General features: G+C 46.4%; 1 protein-coding gene across 3 annotated transcripts in view; it reads right to left on the reverse strand.

Annotated features, from left to right (window-relative positions):
- The window catches only part of CACNA1E (calcium voltage-gated channel subunit alpha1 E), a gene marked incomplete at both ends in the record, with an annotated part of 378613 nt that overhangs the window by 141629 nt on the left and 210724 nt on the right, over positions 1–26260 (reverse strand). The window lies entirely within an intron of this gene.

The following is a 26260-nucleotide window of genomic DNA, read 5'->3' on the forward strand; positions in this document are numbered from 1 at the left end:
TTAGGAACTAGAAACAGTTTGGGAACATTTTGAAAACTCTTCTCTAACACCCGAGCCTCTCAACTAAACCTCACCTTGACTCTCTCTCCCCATAATATCAACTCCAAGTCTTTCTAAATAGTCTCCTTGAATTGCATTTTACATACACAGGACTTTGAAATCCCTCCCACCCCCACAGGCCCCTCACATGCAAACCTTAATACCCATTTGAAACAGTTAAAAGCTTTTCATTCTCAGTTCACTGGAGAAATAAAGCCATCGAAGTCAAATGCCATGCCAAAGATTCACAGGCTAAATTAGTAAAATTAAGATCTGAACTCAGAATTTCTATGGCAAAAGTGTTGCTTCGTCCCTGTGATTTACCTTTTTCTCCCTCTTGCTACTCAACTTTGCAAACGTATTTTGACTCATTGTTCTCACGCTTTCTGTGGACTTCTAGGGCATTCTATCTTTTCTCTCAAAATTATCTAATTTTCGGGGCACCTGGGTGGCTCAGTTGGTTGAGCAACTGCCTTTGGCTCGGGTCATGATCCTGGAATCCCAGAATCGAGTACTGCATCAGGCTCCTGGCTCCACCGGGAGTCTACTTCTCCCTCCGACCTTTTTCCCTCTCATGCTCGCTCTCTCTCTCTCTCTCAAAAAAATAAATAAAATCTTTTTAAAAAATTATCTAATTTTCTTTCTGCCTCCCATTCAAATATCTGCAGATTACAGCTTCCCACGGATCCTGGAAGCTATCACCATATAGTAGATTTTTCCATTAAAAATGACTTTTAAGGGGTGCCTGGGAGGCTCGGTGGGTTAAAGTCTCTGCCTACGGTTCAGGCCATGATCTCAAGGTCCTGGGATCGAGCCCTGCATCAGGCTCTCTGCTCAGCAGGGAGCCTGCTTCCTCCTCTCTCTCTGCCTGCCTCTCTGCCTACTTGAGATCTGTCTGTCAAATAAACAAATAAAAATCTTTAAAAAAAAAAAAAAAAGAAGGCAATAGGATGATATGTTCAAACTGCTAAAAGAAAATATTTGCCTATCAAGATTCTATTCCAGCATAACAATCCCTCACAAATAGCAAAATACATTGTCAGATAAGTAAAAACAAATGTTTTAAAAAAATGACTTTTAAGGCAACCTCTTTCACCAAACTTGTGTCTTTCGTCTTGCCCTCACACTGTTCAGAGACAGATGACTGCAAATGAAGCAGAATATAACTTAAAAACAAACACCTGCTGAACGGTGGGGCAAAGGTGGGATCTGCCGATTTCAGTGTGTGTAAGATCTAACTCTTCAGTTCAACCGGGTCTGGTCAGTTAAATGCAAGCAGGGAAGATGTGGACCGGACCTCAGAGAAAACTGCTCCTGATTATCAGAAAGATGTAGAAGAGCTAGACACTGAGGGCCAGCCACAAGAGATTTTAATGAACAGAGGAAGCTGTTTTTTTCTGAGACAGTTTAGACATGGTCCTTCTATAAGCTGAAGGATGGATTACATGACCCTTGTATAAATAGCTCTATCTTTATTCATGATTACAAATCCAACACTTTGTAAAGACTGGTTAGCTTGGATGGCTCACCAGCAGTGCACCAGACCAACAAGTTTCATCCACTAGATGGCTTAGCCAGTGTCCCCCGCCCCCCAGCGTTCTTTGGCAGCAAGGACGGAGTCCACTCCTGGTACCCAGATCAGAGCTCAGCTGCCAGTACGTCTGAGTTGGCACCGGCCATGGCAATCATGAAACGTGCTGTTAAGGCGCCTTTGGTCCCAGGAGTGACTGAACTACATACAGTTTGAGGATGGCGAGAAGCAATTTCAGTAGGGGGATGATTTGCCCAAGATGCTGTGGAGTGAAGAACATTTCCCAAATCGCATTCTCCTCATTGCTAGTCATCCGTGTGAATGTGTTCTGTGGGAAATGAGCTTCTGTAACCAAAGAAACTTAGGAAACAAAACAGATTCTATTTTCCCCTTAGCCTGAAACATTATTAACTTTAATATCATTTCATATACTTCCTGGATTACGAAACCCCCTTTTGTGAAGGGGGTTTTAACATATGAGGAAATACAGCCTGTGAAATGCAGGGATAAAAGGACTCTCCTCATGGGCCTAACGTCTGGAAAACACTTCTCAATTCTGCCAGAAAAAAACAATGACAGACAGTGTCTCTTTATCCATCTGTTGAGAACGCTCTGGCTTTGGTTTAACCCACCTTAAGGTAAGAACCTTAACTGTCCGTGTTTCTATACATGGTACCTAGTGAAGGGTTCGGCACATGAAGTATTTGTCAACTAACCAATACACGACCACAATTTGAATAAGAATATTCTCCTGCTTAAAATGTATCCCCCAGAATTATTCATTCTGAAATTCCCCTCAAGCTTTGTCTGAATTGTTTTTTAGGCAAAGGAAACAAAAGCAAAAATGAACTTTGGGGACTTCATCAAGATCAAAAGCTTCTGCACAGCAAAGGAAACAGTCAACAAAACAAAGAGGCAACCCACGGAATGGGAGAAGATATTTGCAAATGACAGTACAGACAAAAGATTGATATCCAGGATCTATAAAGAACTCAAACTCAACACACACAAAACAGATAATCATATCAAAAAATGGACAGAAGATATGAACAGACACTTCTCCAATGAAGACATACAAATGGCTATCAGACACATGAAAAAATGTTCATCATCACCAGCCATCAGGGAGATTCAAATTAAAACCACATTGAGATACCACCTTACACCAGTTAGAATGGCCAAAATTAGCAAGACAGGAAACAACGTGTGTTGGAGAGGATGTGGAGAAAGGGGAACCCTCTTACACTGTTGGTGGAAATGCAAGTTGGTGCAGCCACTTTGGAGAACAGTGTGGAGATTCCTCAAGAAATTAAAAATAGAGCTTCCCTATGACCCTGCAATTGCACTACTGGGTATTTACCCCAAAGATACAGATGTAGTGAGAAGAAGGGCCATCTGTACCCCAATGTTTATAGCAGCAATGGCCACGGTCGCCAAACTGTGGAAAGAACCAAGATGCCCTTCAACGGACGAATGGATAAGGAAGATGTGGTCCATATATACTATGGAGTATGATGCCTATATCAGAGAGGATGAATACCCAACTTTTATAGCAACATGGACGGGACTGGAAGAGATTATGCTGAGTGAAATAAGTCAAGCAGAGTGAGTCAATGATCATGTGGTTTCACTTATTTGTGGAGCATAACAAATAACATGGAGGACATGGGGAGATGGAGAGGAGAAGGGAGTTGAGGGAAATTGGAAGGGGAGATGAACATGAGCGAGTATGGACTCTGAAAAACAACCTGAGGGTTTTGAAGGGGCGGGGGGTGGGAGGTTGGGGGAGCCAGGTGGAGGGTATTAAGGAGGGCATGTATTGCATGGAGCACTGGGTGTGGTGCAAAAACAATGAATTCTGTTATGCTGAAATTTAAAAAAAAAAAAGAAAGAAAGAAAAATTGTCACCCACAATGGCACCAGGCTCTGTTTGATGAGAAAAAGGAGAGAAGGGAAGAGAAAGAGAAAAAGAAAGGCTCGGAGGACACCAGGCCCAGCAGCACTGTACCCTGGGGAGTTGTTACGGATGACTGATGGTATAAAGATTCTTCTGGAAAAGCCAGCTTGACAGCTCCCCAAGATTATTCACAAACCTTTTAATAGACTTGCCGCACCCTCTCTACACCTTTCTCCCCTCCCTCAGGCTTCCTCCTGGTTACTCCCCTCCCACCTTTCCCCACCAGGAGGCCTCCCCCTCACCTCACATGCCTGTATGTGGATCAAGGACAAATCCAGCCGGACACGGGCACATAACTCAGCAGGAAGGGGGCAAAGGACTTCAAGTTTCCCTCCTACAAAATGGCAAGATTCTTTCTGATGCTAATTAGAACTTCAATCTCCTTTCTGATTCATCATTATGAAAACCTTAAAATTGTCCGGTGTAGGAGAGACAACAACTCAAATGTCTTTTGAGTTTAAAAAAGAAGAAAGTAACCGACGACGCTGGAGTGAGCAAGCGTCCTTAAGTCCCGTGAGGTGGGAGTCAGGAAGGCCAAGGAGAAAGTGGCCAGTGCGACCTCCGAGTTGGGACTGTTCTGTTTTCTCTCAAGAGGCCATGTGTCCCCGTCACAGCGGGAGGGGGAAGGGAGGAAGGCTGCCGAGGTGAGAAGGCCTTGTCCTCTGCTCCATTCTCCAAACCCGTCTGCTTCTGGGACTCCGACGAGCTCCCCGCCGGTGGCATCATCGCGCTCTACCTTCCCTGGCGACTCCTCCCTCAGGAGAGCGGGCTGCGGTGCCTTCGTCTGGAGGCAGCCATGCTAAGCGCGCTGAGCAAGACGCTGGGGAGGGAGACCTGCAGCTTCCGGAACACGTTCCACTGGCTTCCGGCCCAAGAGTCTCACAGTGGAAGCTCCCCTGCCTAGCCTGATGCCTCGGAGCAGCGGAGGCTAAACGAGGCTCCTCCCTCCAGAGGAGGATCTTCATTCCCCACCATTCATGCAACACCTACTCTTTGGCAGCCATTACAGAAGAGCGTTTTTCTTCGGGGCAATGTCCTCTCAGCGAGGGCGCGGATTCTCCACCCAGCCCAGGCCCTCGACCCACCGGCAGGCTGGCTGATGTCTGACTTTCTCACCTGCTGACTCCCTGAGCGACACACACACACACACACACACGTGCCCACGGTGGGGTGATGACAGACAGAGAAAGCAGTCGGGGGTGGCCGCCCACCCGCCCAAGGAGAGCTCAGCGGGTTCCAGTCCTGACACGGTGAGATGTGTTCCTTTGGGAACCCGCCTGACTGGGGCTGGGGAGCACACCCACTCGCTGCGTAAACAGGCACACATGGCAATTATCACATTAATCTCTGGAGGACTGGGGGAAATGGTAGAAGGTGGGGTGGGAGGAACAGGATTGAAAAGAAACAGGAGCCTGGAGGCAGCGAGGTGAAGTGGGGGTTCCCGTGGTTCTCCCGGACTGAAGCTGTAGATGCAGAGCTCGGCCCTCCCTCTTGGAAGCAGGGCTCTATCAAGGTTCCACGGGGCTCTGGAAGAAACGCTGAGGGGCCTCTTCTATGTACCCGCCTTTCACAGAGCAAATCTGACCAAGGAGTCTGAATGAGCCGGAACTGGGGATAAGGGGATGTGGATTCTAGGGCCCTTTCAGGAAAAAAGAGGATCTGTGGGACACAGCTGCTTCCCAGGCTGGAGACAGCATCCGCTGGCAAGCCTGGGCTGGCCTACGGCTGGGTTTCTCAGCCCGGACACTGCTAGCATCTTGGGCTGGATGATTCTTGGTCATGGGGTAACTCCGGATAATTCTGACCTGTGGGGTTCATTTGCAGGATCCCTGGCTTCTACCCACTAGATGCCAGAAGCACTCCGCCAGCTGTAACAACGAAAGGTGTTTCTGGAATTGCCAAGTGTCCTGAGGGGTAAAACAAGTTTCTAGTTGAGAACCCCAGGCTGAGAGGCTCTGTCCCAAGGAGAGTTCTTTGAAATCACCCACTGATCTCAAGTCAAGACATGGGTAGAACCAGCACCCGAGGCTGCCGAAAGGACCGGGCTGCTCATCTCAGCAAAAGCATCCATCCGTGGCCCCGGTGATCACCCCAGGAAGAGGAAGCTCAGGGAGGGCGAGCATGGGGAAGGAAAAGGGACAGAAGCCAAAGGCTGATTCCACCAAGTACCACCTTCCCCGAGGGCAGCGCACCAGACATCCCCCGGCTGATGGCCTCCCTTTGCCTCTGCTTCATCCCAGCCCTGAGCGTGACAGCTCCTCTACTGCCCTGAGGGCCTTGGAGTTCACACTGCAGAGCTGAAGGGCCACATTTTGTTCCACAAACTTGTGGATCACATACTTTGTGACAGTCTCCTAAGTGCTAGGGATAAACACTGAGCAAAACAGCCACAGGCCCTGGCCCTGGTGAATCCCAGGATAACAGGGACCTGCATTAAATAGGTCAGTACACACACGTGCCCTTGAGCTGCGGGCACGAAGGCACCACACCGGGCAGGGATGCACAGGGGCATCTGATCGGGTCCAGGGGGTCAGGAAAGGATGCGCTGAACCCCTCGGAGAAAAGAGTCACCTGACCATCTAGGACACTACCTTGGCTGAGACAGCAGAGGCCAGAAAAGCAGAGAACAGGTTCATTATGAAGGGGAAACGAAAGGGAGAAAAAAGTGAAGATGACGGAATGCCGTACGGCGGGGGACACAGGAGAAGAGAAAGGAGACTGGGGATGCCCTCTCAGAACGAACTCCCACCACCCTGTGTAGGCGTGGCACCGAAACATCTATGAACTGTGAGGGGAACTCTCGATGGCTTCTCTTCCCAGCGTATGTAACTGTGCCAGCAGCCTCCAGGTAAGCCCCTTGCTTCCCTCTCCTCAAATGTACCATTAACCTGACTTCTTCTGCAATCATCAGTTATGTCAGCCTAGTTGGAAAGTCACATCTGAGCTTCTCCCTGCAGATGCCAAGCCATCCACAGTCCCTCTTTGCCCAGGACCGAGAAGTGCTCCAGATTTACATTCAGAATAGCCCTCTCCCACCCGGCCTCTTCCCCTGCTCCCTAGCTGGCTCTCCCCAGCCCGGATGGGGAAAATCCTGTATTGTCCCCCCTACCCCGCCTTCCTCCATCAGGTGGCCTCTACCTGCCGGTGCGCCCATGCCTCATTAACCATGTGTGTTGGCTGCTACGGGCCCACACGTGGGCCCTTCTCAGAAGCCTGGCCCTGGCAGAGAGACCTGCCTCACCCAGGAGTTTATGTCTGCCCTTGGAGGGCGGGTGTCCAATAGGCAATAATTATCTGATGGAAGGGGATTTGTGATCCAGCTCATTTTCCCCTGGCGGGTGGGGGGAGGGGCAGGGGACCACCTCTGAGTTGCAATTCACATTCTGGAGCTGCCTGTGGGATCAGACTGAGGTTAAAACTTTTAGAACCACATCTCTAGTATTTTTTCCCCTAGTCTATCCTGCTTCCCTCATATCTTTAGTTTTCTCTGGAAAGCAGTCCCTCAATAAATCACTGCCACAGGAATCTGTCACAACGTCTGTTCACAGGGAATCCGACTTAAGGCATTATATCCCTTTCTCATCAGGGTTTTGACCAGCCTTACAAAGTGGCAACCCCCCCACCCCTGAGTCACAGAGTTGGCGGTTTCTAGGGGCAGAGCCATGTATACCCCTCTGACCATGCTCACATTTTAGGAAAAGGACACAAGGTACAGCCTTGTGGGCAATTAAAAGTGCATACGGACTACCAGCCTGGTTCCCTGCATACCAGGAATTCCACCCCTGGACTTGGAAGAATTTGAGAACGTGCAATCTAACCCATCTTTTGGTGGAAAAGGAGGCTGAGGCCCAAATCAGCAAAGTGACCCGGAGTCACAGAGTAGAACAATAAATGGTCACATGCTTCAGGACACTTAACTCTCCATATCTCCTTTATTCCCAGGTCTTTTAAAAACAATCCTGTCCATACCATTACCACCTTCTGGGGGAGAACAAAGCTAGCACTGGAACCTGGCAGCCAGAAAGTGAGAGTTGTCTTCCCACCCCCCAGGCCAGAAAGAAGGGCCGAGGAGCAGGTGGGAAGAGTGAGGCCAGAGAGCTCCCAGCACCCTGCCCACCCCACCCCACCGCCCTGCCCCTGCCAGAAGGTTAAGCCTGTCAGTCCTGAAGGCAAAGTATTTTATTACGTCTCAGCTCGCTGAGCATATTTAACCAACGCTGCAAGTCTCCCCACACAAACAAGCTCCACAGGCAGCATCTGGCAGTCAGGGCCCCGGGACTGATACCCAAGGCTCGGCACACATGCTGGCTGTTCCAAGCCCCCAGACTGGATGGCCAGCAGCCCTTTCTCCCACCATTGAGAGGATGCAGCAGCGCCCGAGTCTGGATGCAAAAGCACCCCAAGGAGTCACTTCCTACTGGACTTTTCAGCCCCGATCCCTCCCCTTCTCTTGCCGGTGGGAAGATGGCAGAACCAGTTCGACAAAGCCAGCCAGGAAAAAGCAGCTCCACCCTCCCCCCCAACCCCACCTAGCTCCCACTCAGCAATAAGATGCTGATGAGACCAAGGTCAGGACCCGCGTGCCCAGGAGTCCGGCTCAGCATCACGGGCCAAGTACTGCTCCGTCCTGGCCATAGGGGCCCAACCACAGCGGCACGGTGCAGACAGACGTTGATGGGCCAATAGAAGTCCATCTGCACACCTGGGGAGAGGACTACCGTAAACACCACCAAACAGAGAGGGTCAGTGGTGCCACGTCGGAGCAGGAAGGCAGCCATGACTCTGTGTGTCCATATACGCAGGGCCTTGAAGCCCACATGGCTCAGGACCCTGCCATCCTTAAAACCTCTTTGGTTAAGTCCTAATAATTCCAACATCACTGTTATGTGATGTTTATCCTGTCCACTCTCTCTCTGAGCTCTGGCCCCAGAGCCTACCACGGAGAGAACAGGTCATTTAAAGAAGGTCTTCTTCGTCTCCCGAAGCTGGGGTTGGATTACTTGGGGGCTCAATGTTCTCTCCTCTCTAGTCGTGCACAGGTTTGAAAACTTCCATAAGAGGTTTTAAATTTTCCCAAAATTGAACCATTTATTTAAATAGGTCAGGGTCATGAACACATTTTAACAGAAAATCCTATTTTAGTCTAAATACTTGTATTTTTTTATTTTATGTATTTTTATTTTAGTCAAAGTAGTGAAAAATGTTAATACTGATGGTCATGGGAGGAGTAGAAATTAGAGATTTTTAAATAATCTTTTTATTCTTTCCTATACTTTGAAACTCGTCCTGCAGTAACTTTTGTTTTTAATAATGAGAGAAAACAAAGGCTAATGGGGAAAAAAGAGAGAGACAGGGAGAGAAGTCCTCCTTCCCTGCAACCCAAGATGCTAGGCAGGCAGACATTCTCAGAGCCTCTGAAAAGCCAGGACAGAGGCAGCTGACCCTCTGCTGAAGCCATCCAGGCTGGGACGCTGCTTTGTTCTGGCAAAAGGTGAGTGTGGTGTTCTCACATCTCCACGTGCAGGCTGGCCAAAGTCCGTGACTGAAAGAGGAAATTAAAGAGGATGCATCCTATGATGGTTAGCTAAAACACATCACCCCTTCACCCCTTCTACAGAGCTTGCTGATGAGAGACTCGATGTGCTTTTTCAAGAAATTCAGGAACCAGAGAACAAAAGAGGAGAGAGTCTCGGGGCTCCTGGGCGGCTCTGTCAGTTAAGCGTCTGCCTTTGGCTTGGGTCGAGATCCCAGGGACCTGGAATCGAGCCATATACTGGGCTCCTTGCTCAGAGGGGAGCCTGTTTCTCCCTCTCCCTCTGCTCCTCTCCCCACTCTTGGTCTCTGTCTCTTGGTCTCTCTGAAATACATAAAATATGTATTAAAAAAAATAAAGGAGAGAGTCTCAGAAGACTATTCCTTTGAGGATCAGGGACAACAGGTACATGAGGCTTGACAGACCCTGTACACAGGGGGGGCTTTGTGGAGGGTCCATTGTATTCCAGAAAGACTGTGCTGGTAATACCAGGAAAACAGGTCTTCCACCAGTCCCTACTTGTTCTCCTCTCTATCCTATAGTCCTCAGGGATCAGTCCTTCTAGTTATCATCAGTTACTGCTCTCCCATTGGTCCCCGTCCCCTCCAGCTAACCAGTCACTACTTTCTATTTGGTGTAAGCACTCAAACATTTGTCATCTTGCAGATTACAGAGAGAGAAGGAATCCTAGCATCTTGCACAAACCCCTCATTTCACAGGGGAAGAACTGAGGATCACAAACCAGGTGACTGCTGAAAGACACCCCACTAGCTGGCTAGAGGAGTTGAACTGGGATGCAGGACTCAGGGCCCCCAGTTTACTCTGCACAGCACTTCTATACCACTCAGTTCAGTGCTAAAACTCCGTCTCCATGGGCCAGTTCCCTCAAATTCTTTTGTACATAATTAGTCCAGCCTCAGGATCTCATGTGGAAGCTACATCAGGTTGAAGACTCTTTGATGCTGTATCTCACTTCCTCTGAACGTGAAGAGCCCGGGGCTCAGACCTGTGAATACTCTTGCTGGATTTCGTGAAGAAAGGAGTGAGCTCAGAAGGGTCACAGAAGGCTTCCTGTACCTTCACCTGGACCCAAAGTAGGAGGAGGATTCAGACTGGCCAGTCCGTGGAGGAAGACAGTCCAAAGAGAAAGAAATGGGCAGAAATGAGGAGGCCACAAAGAGCTGTTCTTGGCAGTGGTTAGGAAGGCAACACCAGGAAGAGAAGGTCATGAAGGACCCTGAGTGGCGGCCTCAGTGTGTCTGGATTTGCTCGCTGCCTCTGAGCTCTTCCTTCCTCCCTCTCCGGTCCCCTCCCCCTGCCAAACTGTGAGTTTCTCACAGTTGAAAACACTGCTCAGCCTCTATAAGGCTTCCCCTGAGCACATCACTCTACTGCACTCCAGAATTCCCCCATAGTAGCAGATTCATTCAACACCTTTGAGTGTGGGCTCCGCACAAGATGAATAAGAATGGAAAACAGTCCTCAAGAGCCTTTGGTGTCTTAACGAAGCCCAAGTCATGAGTAGAAATACCCACTATAGAAAAGAGAACATTCAGTGCCGCACTTGAGTTCTGATTTGTACTTATTTACAGGCCTGTTTTATATATTTTCTGCCTCTTTCACATTTTGGTCCTACCTTCCCATTAGGATTAAATGTTTCTCAAAAACAGAATACATCTTTTGTTTCTCCATTCACTCTGCTAACGCCTAGATTCTTTTTCTTCTTCCTTACACAACAGATTCTCAATAAAGTTGTTGACTGATGGGAGACTATACCACCATTAGCATTCTTCTGTTTCACAGGCCTCTAGGAGTTTCCTTCTCTGGAAATAAATCCATCGCCCGTAAAATGGCACCTTTGTTGACATACAGCAAGTACACCTAGCTAACAAATATTTAGCACACCACGTTAGAGGAGACACTCAAGAAAAAAATGTTTCCAATAAACATTTTTCTTTGCTTTCATTCTTCCCGCCACAATGCCTTCGGAGCAGGTGAATTAATTTATCACTGAATATCCTTATTTTAATTAATGATTCATGTGTCACACCCTATGCAAGGCTGATAAGCCCAGTTGGCTCCCCGAAGAAGCTGCGGGCCGATGTCATTTATTTTGTGGCCACAGGAAGCACTCTGACGTCCCAGTAAGAACAGCGTGAAAGCAAAAAACTATGGCTGTCAAGTCTTTGCATCTTCAGAATCCAAGACATATCTCTGGAAAAAATGCTCAATAAATTTTCACTGGTGGTGATAATGAAAAACCCAGTCCTATGTGCCTGTGTATCCCCTGGGGTCCTGTCCCGAGAACACGTGGGTGAGGCTTCCTACTCTGGTGCTGCTGATTAGAGTCTCAAAGCACACTGGGTTCCGGGAGTACTCAAGGTGTTGCTCTGCTCACCTGTCAGAGGCCCCAGGTTGGTCACCTCCACTCGTAAGCAGCCTCATCCACTTACCCCAGTGTTATACAAATATTATTTTCTATGTGTGCCATGATGTGAAAAAAAAAATGGGAATAACTGTGCAAGATTACCATCTGTTAGGGACATTGAGGAGGGAATTCCTCACTTGAGTAGGTGCCTACATCAGACAACAGATGTGAGAGCCCTTCCCACTCAGACCATATTCCTCACTTTGTCTCTCCTCTCTCTCATGGACTCTCATTTTCGGGCTCCGAGTCTACCACTCCCCCAAACCCTTCTCTTTTCTCATCTCTTGATTTTCCACTGTCTGGTTCACTCCGCTGATGGAAATTCTTCTTGTTCTTCCCTTTTCCCTTAAGACGCACAAAATTCATTGCAATGGACCATTCCTGTTGGTTTAGGGGTATAACAAGGTTGAAACAGAACACAGACGATGAACAATAATGTTCATTGTTTCCCCAGTCAAGGAGTCACTGGAAAGAATCACTTTTTGCTTTTACCGTTCTCTGCAGAACTTTCTTTGTACTATGAGCGTGCTAGGATTAATGGTGATAGGTGACTAATGTAAGAACATATATAAGCTACTGAATGGAGCTCCAGCATGGACCCAGTGAGACCTATTTCTGGAATTATGAAGAGGACCTGATTAAAACATCTTTACTTGAATATTTTCCTATGACTTCTATCCTGAGACTCCAGTGTAACTGAGAAGGAAAAAGAATCATGGCTTCTACTTGTTAAGCACTTCCTCTCTGCTGGATACTGAGCCAGTACATAATGCACATTAACTCTCATCTTCACAAACATGTGCAAGACAGGTCCCATTTTAAGTTCATGGAAGTACAAAAGCAACAAAATCCAAACTTAGAAAGGCTAAGAGGACTTGCTGAAGCTCCCACAGTCAATCGCAGAACCGACATGCAAACCCTCATTTGGCCTCTTCTCAAAATATTGCATTGTGTTGCTTCTTGTATTGGGGGTGGGGGATAAAAATAACCATATTGTTGTAACCTGGAACATACCTGAGAACAGAGTTACGAAGGCAGGCATTTACAAGAGCAGTGCCAGCAGAGGAAATCGTTTCTAACCAACCGCACATCTTAATCCCATCCAAATGTTACATCGTTTCAGTGCCTTTGATGTGTTCGTCTTAACTCAGGGGTTTCTTTCTGGCCATGGACATTTGATAAGGTGGGAAGACTGTCCCAGCTAGTTCCCTGGCTAGGAGGGTAGCCTTGTAAAGTGGGACAAGGGACTCTCAACCATACAGCTGGCCTCAGTCTTCAGAGCAGGAGAAAGCTGTTCTTGCCTACCAATCTATCTCACCATCTCTCCTCTGCTTAAAAACCTCTGATGGCCGCCCTTGCCAAATCCCCTCCAAGGCCTGATTCCAGCCTGACCTCTCCAGCTCACCTCACAGCTGCTGCCTCTCCCTTGATCAGGTCAATGACCAGATCCTGCTTCTTGCAATTCCCTCATATTTCATGTTCTTTCCTATCTCTAGGCTTTTGTTCATGCTCTCTTCAGTACTTAGAAATCCCTCTCCACTCTTTCATCTGGAAAGCCTCTGCACATACCCTGGTTAAGTGTTACCCATGCCAGGGAAACCTTCCCAGAGTCATTCGCTCTCATCAGCAATGACAGGTCTTAATGCGGTCATACAACCGAACTTGGTGCGGTAATCAGTGCTTCCTTACCTGTCATTCTCCCCTGCAAGGCTTGACATCCCTTAAGATTTTTTTAAAAGATTTTATTTATTTATTTGACAGAGATCACAAGTAGGCAGAAAGGCAGGCAGAGAAAGAGGAAGGGAAGCAGGCTCCCTGCTGAGCAGAGAGCCTGATTCGGGGCTCGATCCTAGGACCCTGGAATCATGACCTGAGCCAAAGGCAGAAGCTTTAACCCACTGAGCCACCCAGGCGCCCCTTGACATCCCTTAAGAACAAGGAACAAGTCTTATCTGTCTAGGCATCTGTCCCAGAACCCAAATTAGCTCTCAGCAGGTGCTCAGCAAGTGTTCATTGAATGAATAAATAAAGGAATAAGTTAATAAGCTGAACGCATGGCTCTGATTAAATCCAAGGCAAGCAGAAGGGAGACAAGAAAAGATGAGGAGAAAAAAAATTTCTCAAAGAGTTCACGAAATGCCTAGAAGTCTCTTTCATTAATAAGAGGGCAGGGTTAGTAGATAATTCGAGGGGGTTTATCAGGGATTATCACTTAATAAGCCCTTCCCAGGTGTATCTTCCAGGGAAGACTTCATCCTCTAATCGTCTCTGCAAGAAGAGAGGCTGTATCACTCTTATTTCTGATGAGCTCAGGAAAGGATTAAAACAAAACGGCCAAGATTCTGCCTTCCCATCTAGCTACAGTTTCAGCTATAAACTTGGCTCTGAGAAAGGTAGAAAATTCAGAATGGACACTCAGCATGAATGTGGACCACAGTCCCTCCCTGGAGGGCCCCAAAGATTAGGGGAACACTCCCTGATCTCAGAGTAACTACAGAGAACCTCATCCCTCAGGGCTGGAGAGGGTATCTAAGAGGGGAGAAGACTGCGCCTCGGGGGAAGCAAGAGAAAACACAGCCTCTTTGGAGGGCATCGCTAGGAAACACCCACTTAGCGCTGACAGCACCAAACGCAGGACATTCGGGCCTGGAGGTGATGGGGGAATGAAGCAGCTTTCGGGGAAGGTAACCCGGCCCTCTCACTGGCAAAGCTAAGTCGGAAACTCTAGATCTCGGTCTGAGGGCTCTTTCCTCGTAAACTTTGTGGGGTAGAGATGTTCTCTCTGCTGGGAATGCTTTTCAGGCTCAATCCTGACAATTCATCATCTCAGGAAGGGAGGAAGGCACTTTGGTCAAAATTCTGGCCATCCTTCAAGGCCCTTCTTATGCCCCATCTGGATGAAATGATCCCTGACTGCCCCGCCGGGGCTGCTTCCCCTGGGTGGTGCCCCAGGAGCCTTCCAGGCTTGCTGGGAAACCTTGCAATCCCCACATTCAGACCAACCCACAAATCAGCCCCTTGGCTAAATCCTGGTGATTTATTTAATCTGGGGGGTACACATTTCTCTGGGCAGACTGTCTGATGTTCAGCATGAAGCAAAAAAAAAATATGGATAATAAGAGGCAACTTTTTTTTTTGAGAAATTGCTCATTTTACCCACACTGGCACCTTAAATTTTCTCAAGAATGTTTTGACGCAGATACTAGTATGATAGCTTTTTTCTCTGGTGAGGAAACTGAGGCACGGTGCAGTTGAATAACCTGTCTGCGGCTGCACAGAGAGGAAGTGACCCGGCTACAGCGATCAGTCTGACCCCAGAAGTTTCCACAATATATTCTGCACTTGATACAGTAACTAAAACAGAGTAAATGCTCCACAAACATTAGATGCTATTTAAATGCTTTTTAAATAGGTTAATCTCAGCTCCCCTTAACCCTCGGAAAAGAGCGAAAGAGAGAAAGAATGAATCACTTTATGTGAATGAATCAATTTGTATTCATCTCATCTAAATATTTTACTTCCCCGTGCAAGGAGATTAGCGCCTACTTCTAAACCTTTTTCATTATTTGCAGGTTATTATAATATTTATCACACCATATAATAATTATTTACTTGTCTGTCCCCTGTACAAATCTGTGAACTGGAGGACAAGGTCTTGTGTTTCTTTGTGTAGAGAACAACGGCCGTGGTTCCCTGAGTAGGTACGTGCTCAATAAACATGGTGTATGAATGGATGAATGAGCTAATCCAATCATCTAGAATCAAAACACGAGTCATAACTAGCTCAGCATGGGCAAACATAGTCTAGAACAGTGGTTCTCAAAGGGCTCCACAGTGCCAGCATTTTGGGGGGCTTTATTGGAAATGTACATTCTCGCGTCCCAATGAGTACCTTCCGATCAGAACTCTGGCGACAAAAGTTAACATTCAGCAACTGTGTTCTAACACGCTCTTTAGGGGATGCCCGCTAAAGTTCAAGAAACACTGATCGGGGTGCGGGGGGGGATGTCTGCTGTGTGTAGCCTCAGTTGCTATGAGGATGAGCAAAAAGAAGAGAAATCGGAGGAAGGAGAAGCCTGAGGTTGAGTGGGGGAGGAGGAAAGATGACAGAAGAATGTGGGGAGAGATGGAGAGGGAGGAGAAAGGGAGTGGGTGAGGAGGAGACACTGATTCACCTTGAAATCTCCTGGGAATGATATGGGTTCATGATCTCAGCTGGGTGCTACCATAGCAACAGGCCCAGCATCTCTTCCCCCGCTCCCCTGCCAACAGCCCGGCATTGGACAACCCTAGGCTGAGCCCTGAGTCCTGCAGAAGGTTCCAAGTTTGAGTTGGAAGGACCTAGTGAGGGGAAAGCTTAAGGAAAAGGCACCCCACATTGGCTCTGGTCCCCTGCTGGGCTCCTGCAAAGGCTATTTGGCAAGGACAGAAGACACAGCAAGGTAGAGGCACTTGGGTTTGCTGTAGGCTCACAGCCTAACACAGCCTGTCTTGGGTGGATGGCTCAGCTGCCGTGCGGGATGCTATGAGAAAAGAAGAGGGACTTCAGAGGAGAGGGAGGGAGCCCACCTAGCTTCAGGGTTGGAAGGAGAGGAGGGCAATGAAGCAGGGCTAAGAGAGTAGGGAAGGAGGAGTCCAGAGGCCAGGAGAGGAGATCCGATGGGGAAGGGGCACACCAGCAGAACTCACAAGAAGATTGAAGGCCAGAGACTCTGGTGGGAGAACCAAGGAATAACAAGGACCAGAAGGCTAAGGCTGTTACCAGTCCTTTGCTGGGAATGGCTGGAGCTTCCAGGGCACCCACAAGGCAAACACACATCAAACTGTCTTCTCTAATAAGGCAAGAGAGGGGCTGCGTGAAGCGGACATTGAGATAAGCCAAACACGTAACGCTCCATACATTAGATGGAAATAACTTAGTAAAAGGGAGTTTACAGCCAATTAGACACTAAAAGTAAGAAATAATTGCTGTTGCTAGGTTTGTTTCCAAGAAGAACGCTGTTATGATGAGACTAACAAGCTAGAGTTAGAATGCTGAGCAAACTGCACGTAAGACTTAGTGTCACTTTCTGTGTGAGAACGTAGATGCGGAAAAAGAGAAATCAGTAAGCCACTGCTATGTCCACAGAATGTGCCCTCAGAAAGTCCTGGTGCAGCCTTGAACCCTTTTTGGGGGGCAAGGGGGGGTAGGGAAGAATGTGTGGAGAGAGTTCTCCTATCTGATTTCTTTTAATCCTCATCATGACCCAACGAAGTGGTCATTATTACCCCCCTTTTATGGATGACAAAACTGAACTCAGACAAGTCGTAAAACAGAGCCAGGAGTCAAACCCATGTCTGCCTGACTTCAAAAGCCACGCACACTCGTCCACAACCAAGGACATGATTCTTCTACAGGAGAGGAGAAGGGAGAGTACGGGGGGCCCATACATCATCCAAGGGCTGTGATGTCTATTCCAGCCAGAACCGGATGTCTTCACTGGGCAGGTTACGTCTGTGAGACACTACAGGTCAATGAGAAAACACTGGCCTCACCTCTTACTAGCTGTGTGACAATATGCAAATCATTTAAACTCTCAGTGCCTCAATTTCTCAGTCTGTATAGTGGGGATGATAATCACTATCGTGGAACTGTGTAGTCCATCACAATATGTCTGTATATATCTGGCCATATCTGTAAAGACAGGTGTTCCTGACCAGCATCCCTGTAGGGAGAACACATACTCCTTGGAGGACAGCTGATCCCGGCAGAATTCTCACTCCACCAAAACTCCCACCGAGGGGACACAGAAAGCCGCCAGCAGTGCTTGGAATAGAAGGGAGCTCCCTTCTTCCCAAATCTGCATTCTTGGGTTACACTATCCCCTCTATACCTAGCTCCCCTAGAATGTAGGTATAAAAGGGAAAATGCACACACCCCGTTCCTTCGGTGCCACGAAAGAGGTTAGCTCACCCCCGTTGCCATCCCTCAGTGCCATCCCTCCTTGGCTACGAGGTGGGAGAGGCTGAGGAAAGACGTCCCGTGGAGAATGGGTCGCTGCTGATACCGCATCAGCGGTCCGAGGGGACTCTGGTTCAGTCTAAAGTCCTTGGGGCCATACTAGGATGAACTCTCCCTCAGGACTCCCAGGCAGACTTGCGGTTACTTGGATGTGTCTCCTGCTTCGTGCACAGACTCTGAGGTCCCCCGAGATACTGAGTTTTAGTGGGGCCTTGAGATCCACTCTACAGTATGCCTATCAACACATGAAACCTGAGCTGAACACACACACACACACACACACACACACACACACACAAAATCTCCCTGGGCTTGTGGAGTCAGACAGGGGGTCCTGGGAAAGGCTATATGGGTCAGGTGTCTCCCCTGGGGGTCCAGCCAGGGCTACCATGAATCAGAAAAAGTGGGCAAATGGAGGGTTCCTCAACTGTCTCGGCTTGCTGTGAGTGGGAGTAAAGTGGGCGTTTTAATAGGTGAGTTTTGGATGTGGTCCCTCGAAGCCGAGGACCCAGCCTCTCCCTCTTCTCACCTGCCCCAGGGTTCCCTTCCCTCTGAGGGGTATCATGCAGCTGACGGCCTGGCAGAAGTTCCTGGGTGGAAAGGACCATCGTCCACCATCCTCATCTAGCCTCCTCCAGCAGGCCCCTGCCTCTGGGAATACAGGCCCATGCACGCCCCAGAAGCCACAGCACTTCGGGCAGCTGTCCACTTACTGAGCACCAACTATGCCCAAACCACTGTACTGGAGGGAGCAAATATCTAGAGAAAATTCTTGACCTCAGGCAGCCTAAATTCCAACCAGGGAAAATGGAACGTGCAATGATTGAAGGCATGAGAAAGGATATATTGCAAAAAAGACATTCAGAGATGGTTAGATAGGTGCTGAGGGCCTGAGGGGTCCTATAAAAGTTTCCCAAAAGAAAAGTCATCCCGAAACCTGAAATATTCAAACTCCTTGCAGAGAAGTCCCTTCATGGCCCGAGGCCTCCCAGGTCAGCCCAGATTCATGAGCGCACAGCAGGGCTGCGGGGACCACCATCATCTCCTAATTAACCAAAGGCCGCGCACCTGACAGGCACCCGCCCCCTGTGGGCACCGAGCCTGGGAAAACGCCTCTATTATGCAGTGCCAGGCTCAGTGTGTTTGTTCTTGGAGAGGAGGCCTCCGAGGAGCAACACCCAGTGAGGGTGACAAAAACCAGGCTCCTTCCAGTCAGGCCTTCCAGCTCCCCGAGGGCAATTCCAGCAGGTGCTGGCCTCTGGCCTGGGAAGAATTAGGTCAGAGTTAGAAACACTCAACACTACCACCGGCGAGGTGTGCGGGGCTCAAAGCCAGTACATGTGGGAAGCCGAGCACATAGGCAACAATGTTCCTGCCTACCTACCTATCAATATAGAGAGAGAAACCTAGATACACATACATATTCATTTGTTTATCTGTCAAATAAATTCATTTATTAAACACATTCTATTTTTTTACATGTTTATTAAAATTATAACTAACCTGGCTCTGCACTCAGCAGGGAGTCTGCTTTAAGACTCTCTCTCCCTGCCCCTCTGCCCCTCTCCCCCACACTCTCTCTCAAATAAATAAATCTTTAAAAAAATAAAATAATAAAGTAAAAATTAAAAACAGGGGCATCTGGGTGGTGCAGGGCTTAAGCGTCCAATTCTTGGTTTCGGCTCAGTTTGTGATCTCAGGGTCATGAGATCAAGTCCTGCATCATGCTCCGAGCTCAGTGGGGGGTCTACTTAAGACTCTTTCTCCCCCTCCCTCTGCTCCTGCACCCCCTCTCAAATAAATCAATAAATATTTTTTAAATATATTTAAAAAATAAAATAAATTATAGCTAAAGTAAGAAACTGATGAATGGATGAATGAATAAATATTAGGAAGAGCAGGTAGTGTTGATTACACCGCTTTGTTCTATGTTTTTTGTTCTATGGGATGGTGAGGCAGAGAGCTCACCTTCCTTGGCATCGTGTAATTGTTTTCTCCATGGCTTGGACAAGAGTAGCAACAAAGGTGTCCTAATCAGTTCTCAATTTTCACGTACTTATTTCAGTTCTACCTGTGACATTTTAAATTGCAAAAGCAATGTGAATGAGGAGTAACTGAGAGTCAAACACTACAAAAATGTATAAAGGAAAGGTTTAGTTTCCCTTCACCTCCACCCTCATCCTGCTGTGTTTACACAAGTGTTTCCGGTCTGATGTGGGTACTTCCCCCACCTACCTGCATCCATGCACATTCAAACGTACATAAAGTGTTTCACTATTTTTTTTTTAAATGGGACCATATACTATACACATTACTCTGTAGCTTGCTTTTCTTATTTAAAACACAGTAGGAATTTCCCTCCAGGACAAACACGTAGATCAATTTCACTGAAATACACACACACACACAGGCATGTGCATACACAGAATCATAGCAGTGCAATGTTCTACTGATCTCACTACTGGTGTTTGTTTTTGGTTTGTACTTTTAAAGAAGGCTGAAATACTCTCCCTTACATATTTTGTCCTTATCAAGCAGCCTTTTTATTTTGCCAGGTGGATGTCTCAACAATGGGCTTACAGAGTCAAAAGGAATACTTATTTTCAGTATTACTTCTCCCAAAGGTTGTAGTAATACCAGAAGCTACCACCAAATCCACCAGACATTCATGAATGCCTTTTCCTCCACATGCTCACAAGTACTAGATGTTATGACCCTTAAATGTTGGCCATCGGACACACACCAAAAAAAAAAAAAAAAAAAAAAGAGTCCTATTTAATTTTCATTTTTCTGAAATTAACATCTTTTCAGGTGTTTATTATCATACACGTTTGCTTTTCTTTGAAGTGCTTATTCATATGCTTTGTCCTTTATCTTTTTCTTATGAATTTGTAGAGGCTCTTTGTATCTCAGTTATATTAAAAGCAGGTTTGGGACACCTGAGTGGCTTAATCAGTTGAGCATCCAACTCTTGGTTTCGGCTGAGGTCATGATCTCATGGGTGCGTGGGACTGAGCCCCAGGTCAGGCTCTGTGCTCAACGGGGAATCTGCTTGAGGATTCTCTCCCTCTGCCCCTTCCCCCACTCCTGCACTCACACACATGCTCTCTCTCTAAAATAAACAGATCTGGGGCACCTGGGTGGTTCAGTGGGTTAAAGCCTCTGCCTTCAGCTCAGGTCATGGTCTCAGGGTTCTGGGATCAAGCCCTACCTCGGGCTCTCTGCTTAGCGGGAAGCCTGCTTCCTCCTCTCTTTGTCTGTCAAATAAATAAAATCCTTAAAAATAAATAAATAAATAAATAAATAAATAAATAAATAAAGTGAACAGATCTTTAAAAAAAAAAAAAGCTTGTTTTATGTCTCATTTTTCTTAGTCCATCAAATATCTTGACATTACTTATGGTGGATGTCCTCTGCCATTGAAAAAATTGTGATTTCTATATAATCATTTCTTCAAGTTGCAAGTTCAAAATTTGCCTTCCTACTGGAAATTAAAAGATTCCTATTCTTTTCCCTCTCATTTTTATTTGGGGCTGCTCTACTTCACAAATACTAAGATTTTGGTATTATAGGTTGAATTTCCAGATTGAAGTTAAGACAATGCACACTGCAGAAACTCCACAAGTGTATTGGACAGAAAAGTTAGGAGAAAATAACAGTACACTATCTCCTTCCAACCATTAGAGAAACGAAGGTTGGAAACAAATTTTCACTGATATTTACTCCATCTAGAAGGCTAAGCAAAAACCACCCACTGCTGAATGCTTGTCCCAGGGCTGAACCTATTCAACATCAAAGGCCTTCTAGCCGGTTGATCCCAACCAGGCCTTTGATCCCAGTCATCTTTGGATGTGCAACACCCAAGCAAGCTCGTCCTCCTATCTTCATCTCCTTTAGCACTCAGCTCAAACACCTACGGGTGCCTCACCTCCCTAGATAGAGGGACTCTGTGCTATCATGGGCCTCTCTGCATTTCCCAGCATTGCATTACCTATCATTTGGTAATTATTTACCTGCCTTGCATCTTTATATTCCCAACACCTAGGACTGCACATGGCACACTAATTGCGCCTTACGTAGCTGTTGAAAGAAAGAAAGCAAAGGAAAAGAGCCAGAAATCAAGAAAGAAGCACTGAATTCCAAAGCCAAATGTTCACAGTTAGGTGTCAACTCAAGATCAATCAGGGAAGAATGTTAAACATTGCTGAAATTACAGGGTAAGTTAATGAAGGAAAAAAAAAAAAAAGATTCCATGTACGAAAAGCTGATTGACACAGTAAATGTCAAGAACATGCCTTGTTCATAAAAAAGGGCCGCCTACACTTAAGTGTTGCTGAACTGTCGTTCTCCAGCTACCATGTTTCACTCTGGCACAAATCGTTTTTGGTCAAGGATGAAGTCTAACTATCCATTTTTCAGACTCTTAATGAGTTTTGCAGTGATCACTATCATTTAGCCCTAACTTCAGCCAATTTTCTCTGAGTTAATCTTGACATCAACATCCCACCTAAAAGACTTTTCTATGATTTAAAAAAAAAAAATGATTCATGTGATAGCATTCACTTCAAGCTCCCATCTTCCAAAAGCGACATATTTTTAAATTGACTATGAGACTACAAAGACGTCTGGCAATGAGCTCCTAGGAGAAAGGGTTTCCAATTTTTAATAGAAGAAAATTATTTGGCTGCACAGAGTCCTTCAGAAATAGAGGCCCTGCTTCCTCTCTGTAACTACTGTGGATATTTACTTCCTTAGTCTCATGTTTTCCCTGAAAGTGTTCCCATTCCTGAGGGTTGCTGAAGAATCTAAGAAAAGGAAAGCTTCCTGGGGCACCCCCAATGATCAGAGCTTTACAGTGGGACAGCTAAGCTTTTCACCTAGAGTGCAAAGTTCAAAGGTTATTGACATTGGCCACTTGTCTGAGGGACGCAGACCCGCCCACTTCAGCACTTCTTTACCTCTTCTAGCTTCTTGGTGATTTTTTTTTTTTCCTTTTTTAAAGAATAGGATTTAATCGGTCTTATGATTCTGGCTTCCAGCATTACAGAATATGTCTAAATGATCTCAAATGTGAATTTCATAATACAGAAATAATTTAGTTCACCTTAGTACTAAAATGAATACGAACTAAATGTCAATAATGGGGTAGAAGGCTAGACAGAGAAAGCAGAGGTGGGCTGACAAGACACGACACTAAAACAATGAAATTATTGTATCACGATTCCAAAAAGTTTAGCAACCTTTAGCCTTGCCTACTGGATGAGCATGTTAGTGAGAGACCTTAAACCTTATTCTCCTTAATTTGTAATCATTAGCAACACTATGGAGAAACCTGGTGCTCCCAGAAGTATCTACCACCTTGAAAGGTCTTTTTCTAGACCCTGGAATGCCTAGACAGCATTCCCATATACTTGATCTACTTTGCCGGACTTATAGGTCCCCTCCGACACACCCTGTGACCACAGTACATTCTGTCAATCCATGGCTCTGTTATGACCTTCCTCTGCTCAGAGATCTGCAGTGGCTACACTCTGCTCACCAACCGGTGGCTGTGAGGCAACCATCTGGGCCCAGTGTGCATGTTCAGCTTTCTCTCTCCCCACTCCCTGATAGGATCCCTGCCATACATCTAAACTTGACCTCTTGCAGTCCTTTGATAATATACCACATTTTCCAGATACAGGTGCTATTTCCTCCAACTGAGATGTCCACCTTACATATTCTATCCATTGCTAACTCTTCCCACGAGACCTAGTTTAAGAGCTTTCTCTTCTGTAAAACATCCTGTGAATGGCTATCCATCTTGAGTCGTAAGTATTTGTAACCCTCACAGTACTTGTAACACTGTAAATGCTAAATAAATGTTTACTGAATGAGATGGGTAATGTGTTTGTTGCAAAGAACTGAATTTCAAAAGTTTTCATTGTTCTTTCACCCTGCTAGAATGTTAATTATTTTTATAAGATTTTGTTCTTCTGATCATAAAAGCAATGTGTGAACATTTGAAAAGAAAAGCGTAAACAGAAAAATAAAAATTAACCACAATCATCACCTAGAGATAACCACTCTCATTACCCTCTCAATGGCACATTTTACATCAATGCAATTAAATAAATTTACATATGGAAGTCCTACGCCCTGTGCATGTTTTCCTGAATTTAGATCAAGTCACATACTCTGTACTCACCCAGCATTTGGTTGACCAGAAATCTCTGCCAATGAGCACTCCTACATATCATCAGTACAATGCAAGCAGATGTTCTTGGTGATGACTTTGGGCCCAGCAAGTTTCTGAAGTGCCTTCTCTGAATCATAAATTTATAGAACTTTATTTCTCGGGGTGACCTCAGGGAGCATCTCCATTTATGTCACTTTTCCCCCTCTCCCGTGCATTTGATAGACATGGCTAATCATGCAAGCTACTCTGCAAAGAGGAGTTTGAACATGATCTCAGAAACCTCCTCCACGCAACTATGTCCATCGACTAAACACTGCATGCTAGGTGAAGCTTACATGTCAGCTGAGAGTCTATCCCCTCATTTTTGTTTGGTAAGAGGTCCTGAGAAGAAACTAAACATTGGATCCCGAGATCCAAAAGCCCATGAGGAGCAGAGCAGGAAGCAGAACGCTCTAGCTTTGCTTTAATGTCATTTGCTTTGTATCATACACCAAAGATGAGATTAGTTTTATATTATTTGAATTTAAAATGCTTTCTACTGCAGCTTGATTTTTGTAAAATTTATACCCTACAAAATCTATACAACAGTCTTAAGTACTCATATTTGATTAAGCAGAAATTTCTGATTTTTAAAACCAAAAAAATATCCCTGCTTCAGATGACTCCCCTAATCATTTAATCATTCAGCAAACATCTGAAAACCTACTCTGTGTCCACACTTTGCTAAACTCTGGCAGAAAAAGTCATCTAAGCTATAGTCCTTGTCCTTAAGGAACTTGTTGTCTGGTTTGTAAGTAACCACTTTCGATCCCACCTTTTATCCTCTGGATCCAGGCCAAATGGACTCCCAGGAAAGGTCCTGGGGAAAGTGGAGGCAAGAGAAGGATGAAGGGTGGAATAGGGAAGAGCTTCTCCATTGTTACGGGCTACACTGTGTCCCTCCAGAATTCATTTGTTACAGTCCTAACTCCCAGTATGACCACATGTGTCTGTATTTGAACACAGGGTGTACTAGAGAGGTGATTACATTAAATGGAGGCCATTAGGGTAGGCCCCAATTCAGTCTTGCTTAAAGACACAGGAAGGGATACCAGGACAGAACACACACAGAGGAAAGACCATATGAGGACACAGCAAGAAGACGGGCATCTGCAAGCCAAGGAGAGACGCCTCAGGAGAAACCAAATCTGCCCACACCTTCATGTTGGACTTCTAGCCTCCAGAGCAGTGAGAAAATAAATTTGTTACTTAAGCCACACAGCCTGTGGTTAATTTTTGGGTTTCTCTAGCAAACCTGTACACCTATCAGCTCCTCTAACACTGCCCTCATAACCAAGGGCAGTTCAAAAACGAAAGAGCCTCGACTCCTTGAAAGAGAACAGCCCTCTACTGAGCCAAGAGCTGGCTTTCCAAGACACTGTGGAAGACTCTTGGGGGGAGGAAATGGAGGATCTTACTTTGGATTTGCCAAGCACAACTTGAGAATGGAAACAGGCATGAGGCAGCTCTGGTGGACCAGTGCCAAGGAGAGTTGGTGGAGTCCTTGTCAACCAATACATCCCAAAGAAGGGAGTAGGGACTCTGTGACTCAAGGACACTATAATTAGGCCAGGGGCATTCTGGGCCTGTACTGAATGTCTGAGATCATCAGGGTCTTGTATGACCCTTGAGGAGGGCACACGCTCATGGTGGGCTACGGCATGACCCTCACCACCGCAGACAAAGCTGGCTCTGGGAGTAGATGTTCCCTTACCTACACATTGTAGAAAGACGGCTTGATACAGGCAAGGACTCTGAAAGGGCCAGGGCTCACAGCACGAAGAAGACCTACGAGTGGGAAACATCCCCTTCCCTTCCTCCCCGTTCTACCAATACTTTCTGCAGCGTCTCCCATGGCTTCAGAAGATGGACACAACCTGCAGCACAGGACAACATGGGCGCAGAACAGCATCATTTCTGGAGAAATTGGTGAGGAGCCTGAGCCGTGGCCTGCACTTACAAGCTGGGTGACAACATTGGTGCTTCACCCTCTCAGCATTTTGGTTTCTTACTGTAAGACGGAGATGACGATGCCAATCTCACAGGGCTATAGTGAGACTCAAGGGTGGTAATTCATGGTCATGTTTGAAGCCACTGGGGAGCTCCATAAATGCTAGTTATCCTGGTCGTTATTAAATTTACTTACTACATTTCTTTCTGCTTATCCAAGTGCAGTCCTCTATTATTGGTAGATTGACTTCCAATGTGCACGTGCATTTTATATTCAGCTAGACTTTGGGCAATCGAGGGAGAGAGGCGTATATTCAATTTTTTTCCCATCTCCCCTTTCTAGGTGTTAAGACAACGGTGGGCTCAGGCAGTGCAAGCACTTAACAGGCACCTCCTTGCCCCCTCAGTGCCATGTCTTTCCATTAACTCTTGCAACTCTTCCCCTAGCCAATGGCCTTGTCACTTCCTCACCACTGGTCACCTCATAACCGAAGCCAGATTGCCCCATGCTACCAAGATAGCTTCCAGAACATTATTTTTATTTTTTTCTTTTCAGTGTACCAGAATTCATTGTTTATGCACCACACCCAATGCTCCATGCAAT

The sequence above is a fragment of the Martes martes genome (assembly GCF_963455335.1).
Source record: "Martes martes genome assembly, chromosome: 15".
Lineage (NCBI taxonomy): Eukaryota > Metazoa > Chordata > Mammalia > Carnivora > Mustelidae > Martes > Martes martes.